We start from the raw sequence: 20000 nt of genomic DNA, 5'->3' as shown, positions 1-20000 counted from the left end.
GTTTCCATATGGGATATAATTACTATAATATTGATCTTACTAATATTATATATGTGAAAGTTTGGATGTTTGTTACTCAATCACGCAACAATGGCTGAATGGATTTGAATGCAATTTGGCGCACACATAGTACATTATCTGGAATAACATATAGGATACTTTTTATTCCCATAATCAAAAAGTGGGCGGAGACTAATACAAATTTCACTGGGAAATGTAAACTGCAGCCATTCTTACACTGTTAATGGCAGGGTTTTCAAACTTTGCACAGTTGGTCACTGGGTGACTGGGATTAATATTCAGAAAAGAGGGTGGAGTATGCAGAAGTCAATCAAAATTCACCTATTGATTTTCAAGGGGAATATTTAATTGCTGCCATTCTTGCACTGTTAATGGCACAAGCCTCAAACCCAGTACAGTTGGTCATTGGGTGACTGGGGTTCAAATTCAGAAAAGGAAGTGGAACCACAAACAACCAATCAGATTTATTTCATTTCAGTGCAAATTATTTATGCCAAAGACCGCAAAGCTCACAAACTTGGTCATTGAGTAATTGTGTGATAGGGTTAGAAAAAGTGGGTGCAACCAACACAAGCCAAATACATACATGGGCAACTCCAGGGCATTAGTGCGCGTAGGGTTCAAATTCAGAAAATGGGGTCGAACCACAAACAGCCAATCAGATTTGTTTCGTTTCAGTGCAAATTATTGTTGCCAAAGACCGCAAATCTCACAAACTAGGTCATTGTGTAATTGAATAGTTGTGTGTTAGAAAAAGTGGGCGGAGCCAACACCAGCCAAATACATACCCGGACAACGCCGGCCCATCAGCTAGTTGAGAATAATTTGAAGTTTGTCATTTCCCTTCCGTGTCCTTCCCTTGTAGTAAATTATCCTAGTCTACCAAACTTAGTGCCTGCCTGAGTTGATCTTTGCGTTTCTAAAATTCATAGTTTTAGTTGTCCCGTTGCTCAGCGACCTATCAGCCTCCAGATCAAATGTTATCATGTTGTGAAGAATACAGAGGCGCCAGAAGAATAATTATTATTATATATACCGGCATGTATCATTCTGCTGGAGCCTCTGTATTCTTCATACGTTGATATCCACCGGGTGGATGGGTGTGGACACCCGTTTCCTTCTACGGAGAGCAACGCTTCTAACCTGGGGGTGGGTACAGGGTTAATTTCCCCCTAGGCAAAGTGAGTGGTTGCCTAATCCCAGCAACCCAGATTTGTGAGTATAACCCATGACTACTGAATTTGCTCTTTTATTATCAATAATACGCTCTCGATTGTGTTTCCCTGGTTTACATTATCATGTTGTAATCAATATGATAACAGGAACTCGGGAGAAACTTTGTTTTCAAACCCTGAATTTCTCCTTTAACCACTTTGAATCCCTTGCTACGCTTATCTACTCCCCACAAAACTTCATCTGAAGCTCAGGGGAGTAGATAGGCGTACTTGTGGTAAACAGTGTGCTGTATGCCCAATAAGCTATCTAATTATGTATATAGGGTATCATTTTAACCGTGACAAGTGAGAGAATAGATTTTGTGTTGTTTGACAACTGAGGGCTAAGTCATGTGATTTTTTTTTTTTTACCGGAAAACTGAATGAAAAGCAATAAAACTGTTATTTTCATGTACTCTATACCCCTAAATAAATACTTGTAAAAAAAACAAAAAAAAAACAAAGGTGACAGCATTGAAAAGAGAATACATAGTTACCCTAGGGACTTAGCTTTTAAAATATGTATGACATGAGTGTATTACTGTTAATCATGAAGATAAGAGCTTTTAATTACTGATAGAGTACAATGAGAAAACAAAAAACACAAACCAGAAACTACCGTATATACTCGCAAGCAAGCCGAATTTTTGACCCCCCCAAAATTGGGCCAAAAGTTGGGGTGTTGGCTTGCTTGCGAGTCATGGGTGGGTGGATAGGTGCTGTCCCTCCCCGCTCCCCCCGCGGCCACCGCTGCTATTACCTTAAGCGGCGCCGCTGCCTCTATCCCCGTCCTCCTCCGGTAACTCATACACAGCAGCGCGCCCCCCGCTGCTGTGATGACGCAGGAAACCATAGAGAGCGGTTCCCATAGTAACGGCATCGCGCTACAGGAAGCCGCTCTCTATGGTTTCCTCATCATCACAGCAGCGAGAGGCGCGCTGCTGTAAATGAGTTACCGAACTTACCGGAGGAGGACGGGGATAGAGGAAGCGGCGCCGCCTAAGGTAATAGCAGCGGCGGCCGCGGGGGGAGCGGGGAGGGACAGCACCTACCCACCCACACTGGGGCACTATGCTAGCTATATGGGGCACTATACTAGCTATAATGGGGCACTATACTAGCTATAATGGGGCACTATACTAGCTATAATGGGGCACTATACTAGCTATACTGGGGGCACTATACTAGCTATAATGGGGCACTATACTAGCTATACTGGGGGCACTATACTAGCTATACTGGGGGCACTATACTAGCTATACTGGGGGCACTATACTAGCTATACTGGGGGCACTATACTAGCTATACTGGGGGCACTATACTAGCTATAATGGGGCACTATACTGAGCACTATACTAGCTAAACTGGGGCACTTCACTAGCTATACTGAGCACTATACTAGCTATACTGGGGCATTTTACTAGCTATATTGAGCACTACCTACCTATACTGAGCACTATACTAGCTAAACTGGGGCACTTCACTAGCTATAATGAGCACTATACTAGCTATAATGAGCACTATACTAGCTATACTGAGCACTATACTAGCTATACTGAGCACTATACTAGCTATACTGGGGCATTTTACTTGCTATACTGAGCACTACCTACCTATACTGGGCACTATACTAGCTATACTGGGACATACTGGGGGGATCACGCGGCCAGCGTTTCCTACCCCCGGCTTTCATGAGGGTCAATCATTTTTTCCTCTTTTTTGGGGTAAAAGTGGGGGGGTCGGCTTACATGCGGGTCGGCTTGCTTGCGAGTATATACGGTAATATATTATTGCCATACATTGTACTAGGAACATTATTTAAATGTTGAGATAACCAGGACAAATTAGCAAATGCAATGTGTAGGTTTTACCTATGGTAACATTGTTTATTTGAAAACTATAGTGGATGGAAATGGAGAAATAGTGTATTTTTTCTTTTTTTTTTTTTTTCATTTTTCCCTTTAAAATGCACAGATAATAACATAATTACTAAAAGCAATTATCACCCTCACAAAGCATAATTTGTGGCAAAAAAACAAGATATAGATCATTTACATCTGATGAGTAGCAATAAAGTTATTGGTGAATGAATGGGAGGAGCGCTGAAATGTGAAAATTGCTCTGGTTTTTAAGCAAAAAACCCTGTGGTGCTGAAGTGGTTAAGATATTTATAAATGCTTTGTGTAAGCAGGGTATAAATGCCTGACACGCAGCCAGACGTTTGTCTTGTTACTGCAGTTGATTAAATCATTTTCCTAGATGACCTTTTCAAGACCTTTATTGAGCTTGCTTTGTTTACCTCTTTATTGAGTGATTAATGTAATGTGGAATACCCATTGGCTTTTTGTGATTATAGGAGCTGGGTGGTCCATTTCCCAAAATAGATTATAGGCTTTCCTAAGGAAGCATTGTGAGTTGCTGACCTGTTTAATGTACCCCCTTACCAGCTGCCTTAAAGCAAACCCAATTGCTTTTAAAATGAGCTAAATGGCCCATAACATGCAGGCAGTATAAGTAGTCACCATAGGTTCCTATCTTCTTTGAAACCATTGTTGTTGCAGTTCAGGATATCCAGACCTCCACATTCTTCTCACTGTGCTCCACATTTGTCTTGGAACGCTTTCTGCTTATTCAGTTTTGTTGTTGCCATCCACTAGTAGGGTTCCATAATAACCAATCAAGAGATCTCCTCTTGGACAGGAGGGCTGAGGGAATGGTTCTGATAAACCGGAAATCCCATCCCTAATTTTTTTAGCTCAGCTTGTCTGAGTCTGCGTAGAATGATAATCCTACCTAATAACCTCCCTAGGTATTTGTCCATCGGCTGCGTCTGTGTCAGCCGAGTGTGGATGCGCGGATCCACGGCCGCTCTGGGGTCAGTGGTGCATGCAAGAAAGTTACACTACAGATGGAAACGGAGTTTTCTATCGGCCCGGGCATCAGGACTATTCTTATATAAATACAACTCACAGTATTAAAAACAAATATGTTACCCCAAATTGCTCCGACTCCTCAACTCCAACTCCGATACCACAGCCCTGCATTTGAGGGCCTCTATGCAGCAGCTAAAATTTGGCTGAAATTGTGTCATTCTATTGGACAATGATCCCAAGCACACCTGCAAATCTATGATAGAATGGCTAGATAAGAAGAGGTTTAGCAATAGACTGGTCAAAGTACAAACCTCAACCCCATCAAAATGCTGTGTTATTGGATCCTTCAGAAAACTGTGCATACATGAATGCCTATGAACCTAAATGAAGTGAAGGAATATTTTAAAGAACAGTGAGCCCCCATTATCCTCCACAACTATGTTAGACTGATAGTCACACAGAAATTACTATTTCAGTTTTTTCTTCTGAAGGTAGTTCTGCAAGCTATTGAGTCATGGGATGGTCTTAGTTTTTGTTTACACATGGACCTATATGCAACTTTTCTCCTGGGTTTTCTCCTAAGTGATTTTTTTAAACTTGTCATTATATTGTCCCTTTAAAGGGACTCCGAGCAGTGCAGAAACTATGGAAAGATGCATATCATTTTAAAGCTCTCTTTCTCCTCTTTCCAAAAATATATAAACCGCTGCCCTACGCCTTTTACTTTTCGCTATTTTCGTGATTGAAATTGACGTGGGCGCGATTTCAATCGCTAAAATAAAGAAAACTAAAAGGCGTAGGGCAACGATTTAGGTGTCACCAGAAAGAGGAGAAAGAGAGCTTTAAAATGATATCCATCTTTCCATAGTTACATTGTATTACACAGGCCGACTTTTTCTGCTGAATGGAGCTGCTGACACTGGGGAAAGTGTCGTCCTGTGTAATACAATGTAACTATGGAAATATGGATATCATTTTAAAGCTCTCTTTCTCCTCTTTCTGGCGACACCTAAATCGTCGCTCTACGCCTTTTAGTTTTCTTTATTTTAGCGATTGAAATCGCGGCCGCGGCAATTTCAATCTCGAAAATAGCGAAAACTAAAAGGCGTAGGGTGGCGGTTTATATATCATTGGAAAGAGGAGAAAGAGAGCTTTAAAATGATATGCATCTTTCCATAGTTTCTGCACTGCTCGGAGTCCCTTTAAATCACCAGGAAGCAAGAAAATACTGTAGGTAAAATAGTTTTATAGTATTTTTTCCACCTAATTGTTGGTAGATTTTCGATTGCAAAGTGCTGAAAAGTTATTCTAAATAAGATGAAAAATGATCTCCTAGGACAGTGATCTGCAAACTTGTTCAGTTCAGTTGTCCTTCAATTTCAATCGGTCCAGCCATTTTGAACCTCAACTGCGAGACCTTTCTTTGAGAGCACTTTGGATGTTCCCACTTAGAACAGGTAATGTTGATATTGGACCAAAGCAGATAGTTCATAGATTTTTTTTTTGTTTTTGTCGTAAGAGATCTGTTTGCCTACCATACACAGGACATAAGAGAGCAGAGGTAGAATTCTATACACTTTAAAATCAATTTCTATTCTTGATGACGTCTTATAATACATATCTACCGCTTTGGAGCTGCAGTGGTATTAAACTCGTACCTCACAGCCACTTTGTCTTAATGAGGGTAATGAAAGGGACATGGATTAAAGAGAGGTAACTAACACTGTGGTGTCTTGTACTTGGGTTGGCGGGGGATGCAACATCTGCCTTGTTTCATTTGGAAGTAGTAATTGCCTTGTATCAGAATCCGTACTTGTATATGAATCAGAAAGGCATAAGAGCTGCATTACTTTGACCAGATGAGAAAAACTCTGTATGCAAAATGCGCCATACTAGGAGACTGTTTATCCTTCTCACCCCACTGCTCTTTTTGCATATGCCACCTTATCATTGGCATATGTTAATTGAAAGGCATGCCAGGGACCTCAACCTGGCATGTCTGTGCAGGTGACCTAGTCCAGGCTACTGCTACTACATGCTGCGACATAGACCAATACAGATAATTGGACTCCATTCACGAAGCATTCCAGCATTCGGTAATGCAGAAAACAGCTGATTTTACCAATCATCTTGCCAATTCACTAAACCTATTACTGCACTGAAAACTAAAATTAGACTAGTGAGGTAAATTACAGACTTGTGTGGTTAATACCTCAACACGTCGGCTAATGTCAATTTATAAAGATTAATGCCTTCGGTAAATCAAGTAAAAATGTTCAGTATTTATCTCCTGCTTTGACCAATTCAGTAGCTTACAATCTTCATGCAGTTAAGTAGACATAATGAACCTTGTAACTTTTTTGTTGATGTAATGGATTTAAATAAAGCCTGGTTTTCTTTGGTTGTGTTTTCCACATGCAAGCTTAGAAGACTTTAGGAATATCTCCACCTATGAGCTCACATGACTTGTTCTTTCATCCTGCTCTTCGTCAGAAAGTGAGGAAATCTCCCATTACTAGCAGTTGTTCGGAATGGTAATTTATCTAGTGATTCGGTCTTAATTACTGCTCACTGCAGTTCATTCTTTTCCACTTAATTTTCCTCAGCTATGTCTATGAAGTCCTTCCTGTCCGCCTGCTCAGGGAATCTCGCTTATTGGAGTTTACCAGTGTCTTCAGTTTTCCTGAGGAAAAGCGGAAAGGTCCCTGGAGCTGCCAGACCTCCTTGACTCCAGCCTCTAATATGATTCTCATTTGTCTCCTCTGTGATCACATTTATGTTGAGCTTCCTGTCATCTGTTGTCTGTCAGTTTCAGCCGCAGTCCCCACAGCACCAGGGCAAGGGGCACGATACAAACCAACTGTGGTTCTGAAATGTAGTTAACACATCAAGTGGATTTTTAGTTTACTGACAAAGACGCCCATACTATGTTATTGCTTTCCTTTTTTACTCGTAGTATATTTTGTTTTATATTAAAAAAAACACAACACAATGGTGATTTATAGATATTCTTGTTCCTTCTATTTATTTCTTCTAATTTCCTTTAAAAGAGAGCCTTACTTGTAACAGGGGTAAAAGTTAGCCCCCAAGTTATATTATGGTTGAGGTGAGATGGAGCACCCACACCCTCATTCAAATAAGTCAGTATGTTGGCTTTTGTTGCAGTTTGGCAGAGTACTTTGAAAATAAAGTTACATTTTGCAAGATTTTTCGCCTTGCCTTACCTATGCTTAAAGGAGAACTGTAGTGAGAGGTATATGGAGGGTGCCATATTTATTTGCTTTTAAGCAATACCAGTTGCCTGGCTATCCTGCTGATCCTCTGCCTCTAATACTTTTAGCACTACACAACTGAACGAGCATGGAGCAGATCAGGTGTTTCTGACATTTTTGTCAAATCTGACAAGATTAGCTGAATGCTTGTTTCAGGTGTGATTTGCACTACTGCAGGCAGATAGCTCAGCAGGGCTGCCAGACAACTGGTATTACTTAAAAGGATATCAATATGGCAGCCTCCATATACCTCTCACTACAGTTCTCCTTTAACACCCTTTGCTACCCTATCCTCAATCCCATTCCTGTGTCGAACTCTGGAGTTGTTAAACATGAAATCTGTATCTCTTATTATCTTTTGGTCTAACTTGAGGCAGTTGTCTGACACCTAACCAAAAAGTGTTTTAGAGTAAACCTGTGATGTTCATGAAACATAAATTGGATACTTATCTTGGGATAGGGAAGCCTCTGGAGCCTCCAGATACTTCCCCCTTCCTCCTTTGCCAGGCCATTCCAGTGCTGAGACCCCCAATGCTCGTGGCCACACTGTGCATGCGCAGTAGCATGGAGCAGGTTTAGCCACGCGTGAGCCGTCAAAAAGGGGTTGTCATTGACACCTTGTGGAGGGGGGCGGTCCTGGAACTGGCTGGTTCAAACTTGATGGCAGGCGGGAAGCTTTTGGAATATACAAAGGTGAGAACCCATTTGAAGCACCTTTTTTCCTTACAAGTACACTTAAAGGAATATTCAAAATGTCTGTTCTGTACCCAACTCAATGTAGACTTAATGGGCGACTCCTTTAAAGTAGCCCTGTACCGAGAGATTAAAGTGGTTTATGGGCAACTCCTTTAACTTTTTCTGCCGCCCGGACGTGAAGCTCACGTCCGTGAAGCTCACGTCCGTGGCGGCTGCTCTGCTGCGGTGCCGCACTTCAGCACGCTCCCGTGTGCGCCCCCGTGGCGTCCCCCGGTAGCCCTGGGATCAGTAAACGGGAACATGGTTCCCGATCACCGATCTGTGTCCCCTGCAGAAAAACCGAAGCGCTTTCACAAGAGGCACCAAAATATTACCCAAATAAAAATTTTAATGGAAAAAAATAAATTACAAAAAAACATACCGTAGTTACCTTAAAGTCTGAACTTTTTAAATATGCATTTGAAGAGGGTATATTACGAACATTGTTGAAATTATAAGCTTCTAAATAGTGCTGGATGCAAAACGGAAAAAAGGCACCTTATTTCCAAATAAAATATTGGCGCCATACATTGTGATAGGGGCAACATTTAAATGGTGTCATAACCAAGACAAACGGGCAAATAAAAATACATAGGTTTTAATTATGGTAGCGTGGATTATTTTAAAGCTATAATGGCCGAAAACTGAGAAATTATGAATTTTTTTCCATTTTTTTTTCTTATTAATCTTGTTAAAATGCATTTATAAAAAAATAATTCTTAGCAAAATGTACCATCCAAAGAAAGCCTAATTAGTGGCGGGAAAAAACAAGATATAGATCAATAAATTGTGATAAGTAGTGATAAAGTTATTAGCGAATGAATGGGAGGTGAAAATTGCTCTGATGCATAAGGTGAAAAATCCTTGCGGGCTGAAATGGTTAAAGTAGCCCTGTACCGAGAGATTAAAGTGATTTGATATGAAGGTTGTTTGTCCCACAAATTTTATCATTGTTCTGTACCTTTTCAGCTCTTGAAAAGTAGCCCCCACCTTGGCAGCCAGCTATAATCGCTTCCCTGCATTCCTTGCATTCTTTCAGCTCTTCAGCTGCTGCTGGCATGGCCATGCTTACTATGGGAGAAGTGGGAGTTGTCTTTCCCACACAGTTTCTACTCTGGCCTTTCTGTGCATGGAGCAAAGCTTGTTAATGCATTTTGATAACAGCTTACTACCTCTCCCCCTTCTGTGTGCATAATTAGCAAGAAGCTAAAAGGTTTTGTGGTTACTATGGTGACCAGGACTGTGAAGTTGGAGCAATTTTTGGGTACCTTGAGTCAGTGGTTTTTTGAAATGAGGAGTTGGAGTCGGATGATTTTGGTACCTATTTCTTAGCCCTGCAAGGGTTGTGGAGTCGAAGTTGGAGCAAATCTGGAGTCAGAGTTGGTGGTTTCATAAACTGAGAAGTTTGAGTTGAATTAATTTTGTACCAATTCCACAGCCTTAATGGTGACAACTGGCACCCTTGGCAGGGGCATGTGAGCACATGCTAATCACTAGGGATGGTCTATGAGATGCAAAGATTTCAGAGTTAATGCAGGCTTATGCAAACTTTGTATGCAAATAATTGCATTTTGCAGGTTGAAAATGCGCCAATTAACATTGCATACTAAATTTGCATATTATTTGCATTAACCAGCCCTACTAGTGACGACGGCAGCAGTTACTTTCAGTGATGTTGCCAACATCAGCAGCAATTAGTCTATACAAACATCTCCATGCAAACAGTAATGTAAAAAACTCACTCAGTGTGATAAAACACACCCATGCCCACATGGAAGTCCTGTGAGACTTCACCTATCTTGGTGGCTCAGGTTGTATTCAAATAACATTATATTTCCCAACATGCCCAGCAGGAACATCAGATGTAGTTTCCATGATAGCAGGAATAACAACCCCAGAATAAAGAATCTCACTGCGTTTGGGGTTGAGACATTTTTTATTAGTAAATACTTGGCACCCCACATAAAATGGCCATAAAAAATACAAATCAGCTGAGTGAATGTGATGATGCGAAACCCCACTTTTAAAGGGAACCTGAAATGGCGCTACTAAAAGATTTGATACTTGCCCGGGGCTTCCTCCAGCCCCACGAGCAGCGATAAATCCCTCACTGTCGGCCTGAGTGCCTCCGTTCAGCTGCATTAGATTACCGGGGCTAATTGCGGCTGAATGAAGGCACTCGGGAGGACGGCGAGGGACGCATCGCTGCTTGTAGGGCTGGAGGAACCTCCTGGTAAGTATCAAATCTTTTAGTAATGCCAGCTCTGGTACACTTTAAGGACATGAGAAATTATAATGCGCACGTAATGAAAGTGCTCTTTTGTTTAGTGCATCATATCCTGTTCATGTTTAAATGCCCCCCAGTATTGCTCTCCAAAGTCTGCTTTAGCAACTTGCCAATGCCACAGTTTCCGGTGTGATATTGTTCAGTCAACCAAGGCTCTTTCAATTGGTTTTTCCTTGCATGTAAAAGGATCCCTATTTTCTGACTAATTATATGGGTTATGATATTTTGTATGTCAGAAAGCGAGACTCCCCCCCGACCCCCCCCCCCCCCCCCTCCTCCCTCTGTGATTTTTGGTCAAACATGTAAACGTGCATGGCATCACTTTGTTGCTGTTTGTAGTTCCTATCACTGACATCTGTAGTGCGGTTTTTACTGGATGGCATTTCTTGATTCTGTAAGCTTGTAGACCTGCTCACAGCAGGCTTATGACTGCCTCAGAAAACTGAGAGGTTGTTAGTATCTAAGGCAGTGGTCCTCAAACTAAGGCCGACGGGCCGAATGTGGCCCCCTGAGGCTTTTTCACCGGCCCCCCACACACAAATTGTATTACTTATAGATGCGGTCAGCTACATCTTTAAATTTTGGTGGTCCACATATAGAATAGCAGTGCTGGCGCCACCTATCCACATGGAAGCCAGAAAGCAGTAATTCGCTGGTTTCCAATGAAGTTCCACATCAGGTGACACTGCTGTCCACTGCACGTTGTCACCTAAGTATGCTTTACTGTCTGGCCCACAAAGACTTCTACATCATTTTATGTATACGCTGGCCCTCGACCCAAAACATTTGATCTAAGGGGTGTGGCTGCAGAGAGGATTGCAGTTGGTCCCACCCACTTGATGTCTGTCTGGTCTTGTGGAGAGAGAACGCAGGGACACCAGGAGCCCAATCTGGTGTAATAGAGTATGATTCCAGGTACCCAAAATTACTCCGACTCCAACTCCCGACTCCACAGCCCTGGTACTAAAGGTATACAGATCAAACTTGAAAAATTAGAATATTGTACAAAAGTTCATTAATTTCATTAATTCAACTTTAAAAGGTAAAAATAATATATGAAATAGGAACCCTTTGCAGATGTTAGATTAATTAGCTGAATAGAGTCTGACACTTTGAGCCTAGAATATTGATCATTTTCACAATATTCTTATGGTCTGAGATTTTGATTTTGGGGTTCTCATAAGCTGCAAGCCATAATCATCAACATTTTAACAAATAAAGGCTTGAAATATCTCGCTTTACATGTAATATGTATGTATAATATTTCGTACTAGCTGATTGCCTGGCGTTGCCCGGGTATGTATTTGGCTGGTGTCAGCTCCACCCACTTTTTCTAACCCTAACACACAATTACTCAATGACCAAGTTTGTGAGCTTTGGGGTCTTTGGCATCAATCATTTGCATTGAAATGAAAAAATCTGATTGGCTGTGTGTGGCTCCACCTCCTTTTCTGAATTTGAACCCCCAGTCACCCAATGACCGACTGTACCAGGTTTGAGGCCTGTGCCATTAACAGTGCAAGAATGGCAGCAATTAAAAATTCCCTTGAAAAGCAATAGGTGAAGCTTTATTCACGTTTGTAGGCTCCACCCACTTTTCTGAATATTAATCCCATTCACTGAGTGTCCAACTGTGCAAAGTTTAAGAACCCTCCCATTAACAGTGTAAGAATGGCTGCAGTTTACATTTTCCCAGTGAAATTTGTATTTGTCTCCACCCACTGATGACCCGGCGTTGCCCGGGTATGTATTTGACTGGTGTTGGTTCCGCCCACTTTTTCTATCCCTAACGCACAAACACTCAATGACCAAGTTTGTGAGCTTTGGGGTCTTTAGCATCAAGAATTTGTATATTCCCATAGAAATTAAACAAATCAGATTGGCTGTGTGTGGCTGCGCCCCTCTCCAGCATTTGAACCCCAGTCACCCAATGACCAGCTGTAGCAGGTTTGAGGCATCTGCTATTACCAGTGTAAAAATAGCAGCAATTTATATATTCCCCTTGAAAATCAACAGGTGAATTTTGATTGGCTATTATAGGCTCCACCCACTTCCCTGAATTTTAATCTCAGTCACCCAGTGACCATCTGGGCAAAGTTTGGGAACCCTGCCATAAACAGTGTAAGAAGGACTGCAGTCTACATTTTCCCAGTAAAATGTGGTTTTTGGCTCCGCCCACTTTTTGTAACCTGGACACACAGTCACTCAATGACCAAGTTTGTGAGCTTTGGGGTCCTTGGCATCAATAATTTGTATTTTCCCAAGAAATGAAACTGTTTGTGGCTCTGTCCCCTTTTCTGAATTTGAACCCCAATGACTAACTGTACCAGGTTTGAGGCTTGTGCCATTAACAGTGCAAGAATGGCAGCAATTTTAATATTCCCCTTGAAATCAACAGGTGATTTTGATTGGCTTTTTTAAGGCTCCACCCACTTTTTTGAATATTAATCCCAGTCACCCAGTAACCAGCTGTGCAAAGTTTGAGAACCCTGCCATTAACAGTGAAGAAGGGCTGCAGTTTACAATTTCCCAGAAAAATCTGTTTTTGACTCCACCCACTTTTTGTAACCTTGACACAAAGTCACTACTCAGCGACCAAGTTTGTGAGCTTTTTGGTTCCTGGCATCAAAATTGTGTGACTGGAAGCAGTTTATCCAGCAAAGCAAATCTGATTGGCTATTTGTTGCTCCACCCCTTTAGTGAATTTGAACCCCAGTCACATAATGACCGACTGTAGCAGGTTTGAGGCCTCTGCCATTAACAGTGTAAGAATGACAGCAGTTTTAATATTCCCCTTGAAAATCAATAGGTGAATTTTGAATGGTTCTTGTAGGCTCCACCTACTTTTCCGAATATTAATCCTAGTCCCCCAGTGACCAACTGTGTCACGTTTGAGAACCCTGCCATTAACAGTGTAAGAATAGCTGCAATTTATACTTTCCCATGTAAAAAGTTAGTTGTTTTTGGCTCTGCCCACTAACCTTGACATACAGTCACTCAGTGACCAAGTTTATGAGCTGTGGGGTCTTTGGCATCAATAAGTTGCATTTTACCATTGAAATTAAACAAATCTGATTGGCTGTTTTTGGCCCGCCCCCTTTGAAGAATGTAAACCCCAGTCTCCCAGTGACTGACTGTACCAGATTTGAGGCGTCTGCCATTAAGAGTGTATGAATGGCAGCAATGTAAATATTCCCCTTGAAAATCAAAAGGTGAATTTTGATTGGCTGCTGTAGGCTCCACCCACTTTCCTGAATATTAGTCCCAGTCACCCAGTGGCCATCTGTGTCACATTTGAGAACCCTGCCAATAACAGAATGGATGAAATCAATCTAAAAAAATCTGATTGGCTGTTTGTGGCTCCACCCCATTTAGTGAATTTGGACCCCAGTCACCTAATAACTGGCTGTAAAAGGTTTGAGGCCTCTGCCATTAACAGTGTAAGAATGGTATCAATGTAATTTTTCCCCTTGAAAATCAATAGGTGAATTTTGATTGGCTGTTTTAGGCTCCACCCACATTTCTGAATATTAATCCCAGTCACTCAGGGCCCTTTTCCACTAGCAATCGCAATCACAAATCACAAACGCCAGCGATTGCGATTGCGATTTTTCATTAATTCTGTTATGCGATTGCGATTTGTGATTTTCATTTGCATTGCATTATCATTGTAAAAATCGCTCCAGCAAGCGATTGCGATTTGCGATTAGCGATTTCCAAATCGAATCACTGTAGTGGAAAATACTTCTCGTGATTTCTATGATAAAGTAACAACTCTAGCGATTTAAAAATCACTAGCGATTTGCGATTTTGCGATTCAGCAATCACAATCACTCTAGTGGAAAAGGGCCCTCAGTGGCCAATTGTGTCAAGTTTGGGAACCCTACTATGTAAAAAATTAAGTTTGTGGCGCCGCCCACTTTTTCTAACCTTGACATACAGTCACTCAATTATCAAGTTTATCAGCTTTGGGGTCCTTGGTATCAATACTTTGTATATTCCCATTGAAAAATAAACAAATCTGATTGGCTGTTTGTGGCTCCGCCCCCTTTCTGAATTTGAACCCTAATCACCCAGTGACCAACTGTACCAGGTTTGAGGCATCTGCTATTAACAGTATAAGAATGGTAGCAGCTTAAATATTCCCTTTGAAAATGGAAAGGTGAATTTTTATTGGCTGTTGTCGGCTCCACCTACCTTCCAAAATCTTAATCTCATTCACCAGTGACCAACTGTGCAAAGTTTGAGAACCCTGCCATTAACAGTGTAAGAATGGCTGCAGTTTATATTTTCCCAGTAAAATTTGTTTTTGGCTCCGCCCACTTTTTGTAACCTTGACACACAGTCACTCAATGACCAAGTTTGTGAGCATTCAGGTTCCTGGCATCAAAAATGTGTGAATAGAAGCAGTTTATCCACCAAGGAAATCTGATTGGCTTTTTGTGGCCCCGCCCCTTTAGTGAGTTTGGACCCCAGTCACCCAATGACCGACTGTAGCAAGTTTGAGGCCTCTGCCATTAACAGTGTAAGAATGGCAGCAATTTAAATATTTCCCTTGAAAATAAATAGGTGAATTTTGATTGGCTGTTGTAGGCTCCACCCACTTTCCTGAATATTAATCCCAGTCACTCAGTGACCAACTGTGGCAAGTTTGAGAACCCTGCGATTAACAGTCTAAAAAATGGCTGCAGTTTACATTTTCCCATTCAAAATGAATGGCTGAAATTTGATTGGCGGTTTTATGCTTCGCCCACTTTTCCTGGATTTGTAACCTCGGTCACCAAGTGACCAACTGTGCCAAGTGTGGGGACTCTGGCTTGATTACTGTGAGAATGGCAGCCTTTTCCATTTTTTCCATTGACATGAATGGGTGGAATCTGATTTGCTGTTTGTAACTCTGCCCTGCTGTGAAGCTGGCAGGGTTGTATAGTTGAGAGAGGGCAAAGGGGGAGAAGAAGAACAGACGAAGGCGGCGGCTTCATCTGTTACATTGCCGCTGCCTTCATTTGAATTCTATTAAGTTTGCACAGTGGGAGACATGGCAGCGCTTTCAAACAACCTCATACCTGAATGATTTAACTGCAATGGTGAGCAGAGCTCCAGAAACTGGACTAAATTACACACCCAGCATACACTGCAGGCAAAGAGAGGGAGGGGGAGTTAGTGATTAAGCTGCATCAGTGGGCAGAGCTCCAGAACCTGGACTATATTACACACCCTGCATCACTATAGACCAAGGGGGGGTGTTAGCTTCAGTGATAATTAGTGCACAAATTATGACCTAATAGACTTCCCCACGGCGGTGACGTACCCCCTTGGGGAAGACCTACCTCTAACCTAGCAATAAAAACATAATTCCTCGTGCTGCTATTCATAAATGGTATACACATTTCATAAGACAAGCAAAACAGACAAATGATAAGCGCTCAAGGATGCACCTGAATTGTAAGCAATCAGCGGCAATGCAGAGCCCCCTAGGGCTGAATACATGCCTCTAATGCAAAACAGATGCAAAATTATGTGCTAACTCTAATCTAAAAATTTGAGAGTGAATTTAAAACAGTGAAGGCAGCTAGCCACTAGTATACTTACATTTAAGTTTGCACAGTGGGAGACATGGCAGCGCTTTCAAACAACCTCATACCTGAATGATTTAACTGCAATGGTGAGCAGAGCTCCAGAAACTGGACTAAATTACACACCCAGCATACACTGCAGGCAAAGAGAGGGAGGGGGAGTTAGTGATTAAGCTGCATCAGTGGGCAGAGCTCCAGAACCTGGACTATATTACACACCCTGCATCACTATAGACCAAGGGGGGGTGTTAGCTTCAGTGATAATTAGTGCACAAATTATGACCTAATAGACTTCCCCACGGCGGTGACGTACCCCCTTGGGGAAGACCTACCTCTAACCTAGCAATAAAAACATAATTCCTCGTGCTGCTATTCATAAATGGTATACACATTTCATAAGACAAGCAAAACAGACAAATGATAAGCGCTCAAGGATGCACCTGAATTGTAAGCAATCAGCGGCAATGCAGAGCCCCCTAGGGCTGAATACATGCCTCTAATGCAAAACAGATGCAAAATTATGTGCTAACTCTAATCTAAAAATTTGAGAGTGAATTTAAAACAGTGAAGGCAGCTAGCCACTAGTATACTTACATTTAAGTTTGCACAGTGGGAGCGCTTATCATTTGTCTGTTTTGCTTGTCTTATGAAATGTGTATACCATTTATGAATAGCAGCACGAGGAATTATGTTTTTATTGCTAGGTTAGAGGTAGGTCTTCCCCAAGGGGGTACGTCACCGCCGTGGGGAAGTCTATTAGGTCATAATTTGTGCACTAATTATCACTGAAGCTAACACCCCCCCTTGGTCTATAGTGATGCAGGGTGTGTAATATAGTCCAGGTTCTGGAGCTCTGCCCACTGATGCAGCTTAATCACTAACTCCCCCTCCCTCTCTTTGCCTGCAGTGTATGCTGGGTGTGTAATTTAGTCCAGTTTCTGGAGCTCTGCTCACCATTGCAGTTAAATCATTCAGGTATGAGGTTGTTTGAAAGCGCTGCCATGTCTCCCACTGTGCAAACTTAAATGTAAGTATACTAGTGGCTAGCTGCCTTCACTGTTTTAAATTCACTCTCAAATTTTTAGATTAGAGTTAGCACATAATTTTGCATCTGTTTTGCATTAGAGGCATGTATTCAGCCCTAGGGGGCTCTGCATTGCCGCTGATTGCTTACAATTCAGGTGCATCCTTGAGCGCTTATCATTTGTCTGTTTTGAATTCTATTAAGTGCCAGTGCCGGCCACTTCAAATAACATTACACTGTATTGTTATCAACGTATCAATGTAATTAGTGCCACCTGCAGCGCTTCCATTCACACAGTAGTACATTTAGGCCCGGTTCACACTTGCGGTGGCCCTCCGGAATCGCCGTGCCGGAGCCGCACCGCCTGCAGAACGGACGGAACGGACGCACGGCATAGCAATTAAAGCCTATGCGTCCGTTCACATGGGTCCGTTCTGCAGAACCGGAGCCGGACCGGATCCGGGCCGGATCCGGACTCCGGCCTCCGTTCCAACATGCGCTATTTTTTCATCCGGCCCCTCCGGCAGCCGTATCCGGGGCGGAGCCGGACTGCACCATCCGGCCAATACAAACCAATGGGACCTGGAGGCCGCACAACACACTGGCTGAGAAATCCGGATGTTCTACCCCACTTCCTATGCGGATTGTTGCGGCGATATTGGCTGGGGACACGTGGGCAAGCATTTTGGAGTGGAGCAGCACAGCTGGATCCGGATCCGGAGATGTTGGCAGCATGTCGCAGGTGGAGGTGAGTGCTAAACAGCAGAGGGCCTGATTCCACAGGTCCCCCTTCTGCTGACCTCCCAGACCCCAACATTTTTTTTTTTTTTTTACGTTACTTTGCCAAACGGATCCGGATCGCATCCTGATTACCACCTGATGCAACCTGACCGGATCCGGATCGGATCCGGATCAGAACCGTACGGTTCCGATCCGGATCCGGTCCGGATCCGGTCAGGTCATCTGGTCCGTTTGGCAAACAACCGCTAATGTGAACCGGGCCTAACTTAGGCTCAACACCCTATACAATCTTGGTTGTTCAATCTTACCACTTTCATGTAGTATAAGAGCTTATCCAATCAAGCATTCAAGGTATTTTCAATCTGTTGGCCCTTATACTACATATATTAGGTAAATCTGTACAACCAAGATTGTATGGTGTGTGTTGAGCTTAAGTATGAATGGAATTAGATACAACCCAGCGCATTGAAATTCGATACAACAGCGCCACCTGCCAGATGCGCCTGGCTAACGGATAAGTACCGAAGATTTATTTGAAAGCCTTTGCAACTTTAAATTTCTGCTTCAAGCATGTTTCAGAACTGGATCAAAACTGGCCCAAAGGGTGTGAGGGAGCCTTGCCCTTGCAAGCTTACAATCTAAAGGGTTTATTAATAAATTATGCTGTGAAATGCATTGTCCTATGTACACAATAAAGTTAAGACCATCTCTACCCTCATTTTTTGCCTTTGCTTTTGCCAGTGATCAGCAAAGCGCTGCAGCTAATGGATCCCCATGGGATCACTCTCACTGCTGTTTGGAATTTGAACAAATTGCAAACGTGCTGCATGCAGCACTTTGGGGATGATTGCGATGTGATTCTCATTCTCTTGAACTGGAGTCTCAAGCGCATATTGCAGTAAAACCGCAAAATTTTGTACACCAAAATCGCTATTTGCGCTTCTAATGTGAACTAGCCCTATTACTGCCGTTATGCAGGCTTTGTCTGGGAGGGATAAGGGAGAAAAGAGTTTTAAGAAGCTACTATTATCAACACAGTGGTTCATGATCATCAATAGCTTGCAGCCTGAAGTTAGGGTTTTCATATTGCAAAAAGTGCTTTTTTTATTTTTTAATTTTACTTTTAATAACTATTTTTATGAAATGCTAGCATAAACATGTGCACGCGCTATAGCTGTAATCTAGTGCAGCTAATGATATTGTCCTTTAAGATGAATGAGAGGTCTATGACTCACCACACAGTTATCACGATTGTACTGCTACTGAACGCAGTGGAAGGGACTGAGCTGAGCTTCCCTGTTCCTCAGTGCAGCTATTTATTACATAAACTGTCTAATAGGCAAGCTAAGAGGTCAAAGTGGTAACACTTCCGCTTGACACTATTGAACTTCCTCCTGGCACTATTAGTAACAGTAGAATTTTGTCTGGCTATAACTGTGGAACAAAAGTCATTTAGTCATGGAGTTTTCACTGAAAATAACTTTGTTCTGTTTATATTGCTTGATAGTTTCAAGGTCACGTTTAAAGACTAGCACTAACTTAAATAGGTTGAAGCAGACCAGGAACTATATATATATATATATATATATATATATATATATATATATATATATATATATATATATATATATATATATATATATATATATATATATATACATACATACATACATACATACATACATACATACATACATACATACATACATACATACATACATACATACATACATACATACATACATACATACATACATACATACATACATACATATACATACATACATATACATACATATACATACATATACATACATATACATACATATACATACATATACATATACATACACATACATACATATACATACATACATACATACATATACATACATATACATACATACATACATATATATATATATATATATACATATACATATATATATATATATATATATACATATATATATATATATATATATACATATACATACATACATACATACATACATACATACATACATACATACATACATACATACATACATACATACATACATACATACATACATATCCGTTAGCCGGGCGCATCCGGCAGGTGGCGCTAATTACTATTCCCCCTCCAGGCCGACATGGATAGTAGGGAAAGATGTAACTCTGGTGGAATTTTGTCGCCACCTAGAGGATGCGCCCGGCTAACGGATAAGTACTATATATATATTATACCGTATGTAGCATACATACACATATAGAT

The 20000-nt window shown here is 41.6% G+C and overlaps 1 protein-coding gene across 1 annotated transcript in view; it reads left to right on the top strand.

Annotated features, from left to right (window-relative positions):
* Window positions 1-20000, top strand: part of BAHD1 (bromo adjacent homology domain containing 1) — a 222832-nt gene that overhangs the window by 69984 nt on the left and 132848 nt on the right. The window lies entirely within an intron of this gene.

This window comes from Hyperolius riggenbachi, chromosome 9 (genome assembly GCF_040937935.1).
Source record: "Hyperolius riggenbachi isolate aHypRig1 chromosome 9, aHypRig1.pri, whole genome shotgun sequence".
In the NCBI taxonomy this organism is placed as follows: domain Eukaryota; kingdom Metazoa; phylum Chordata; class Amphibia; order Anura; family Hyperoliidae; genus Hyperolius; species Hyperolius riggenbachi.
This window is presented reverse-complemented; position numbering and strand designations above follow the sequence as displayed.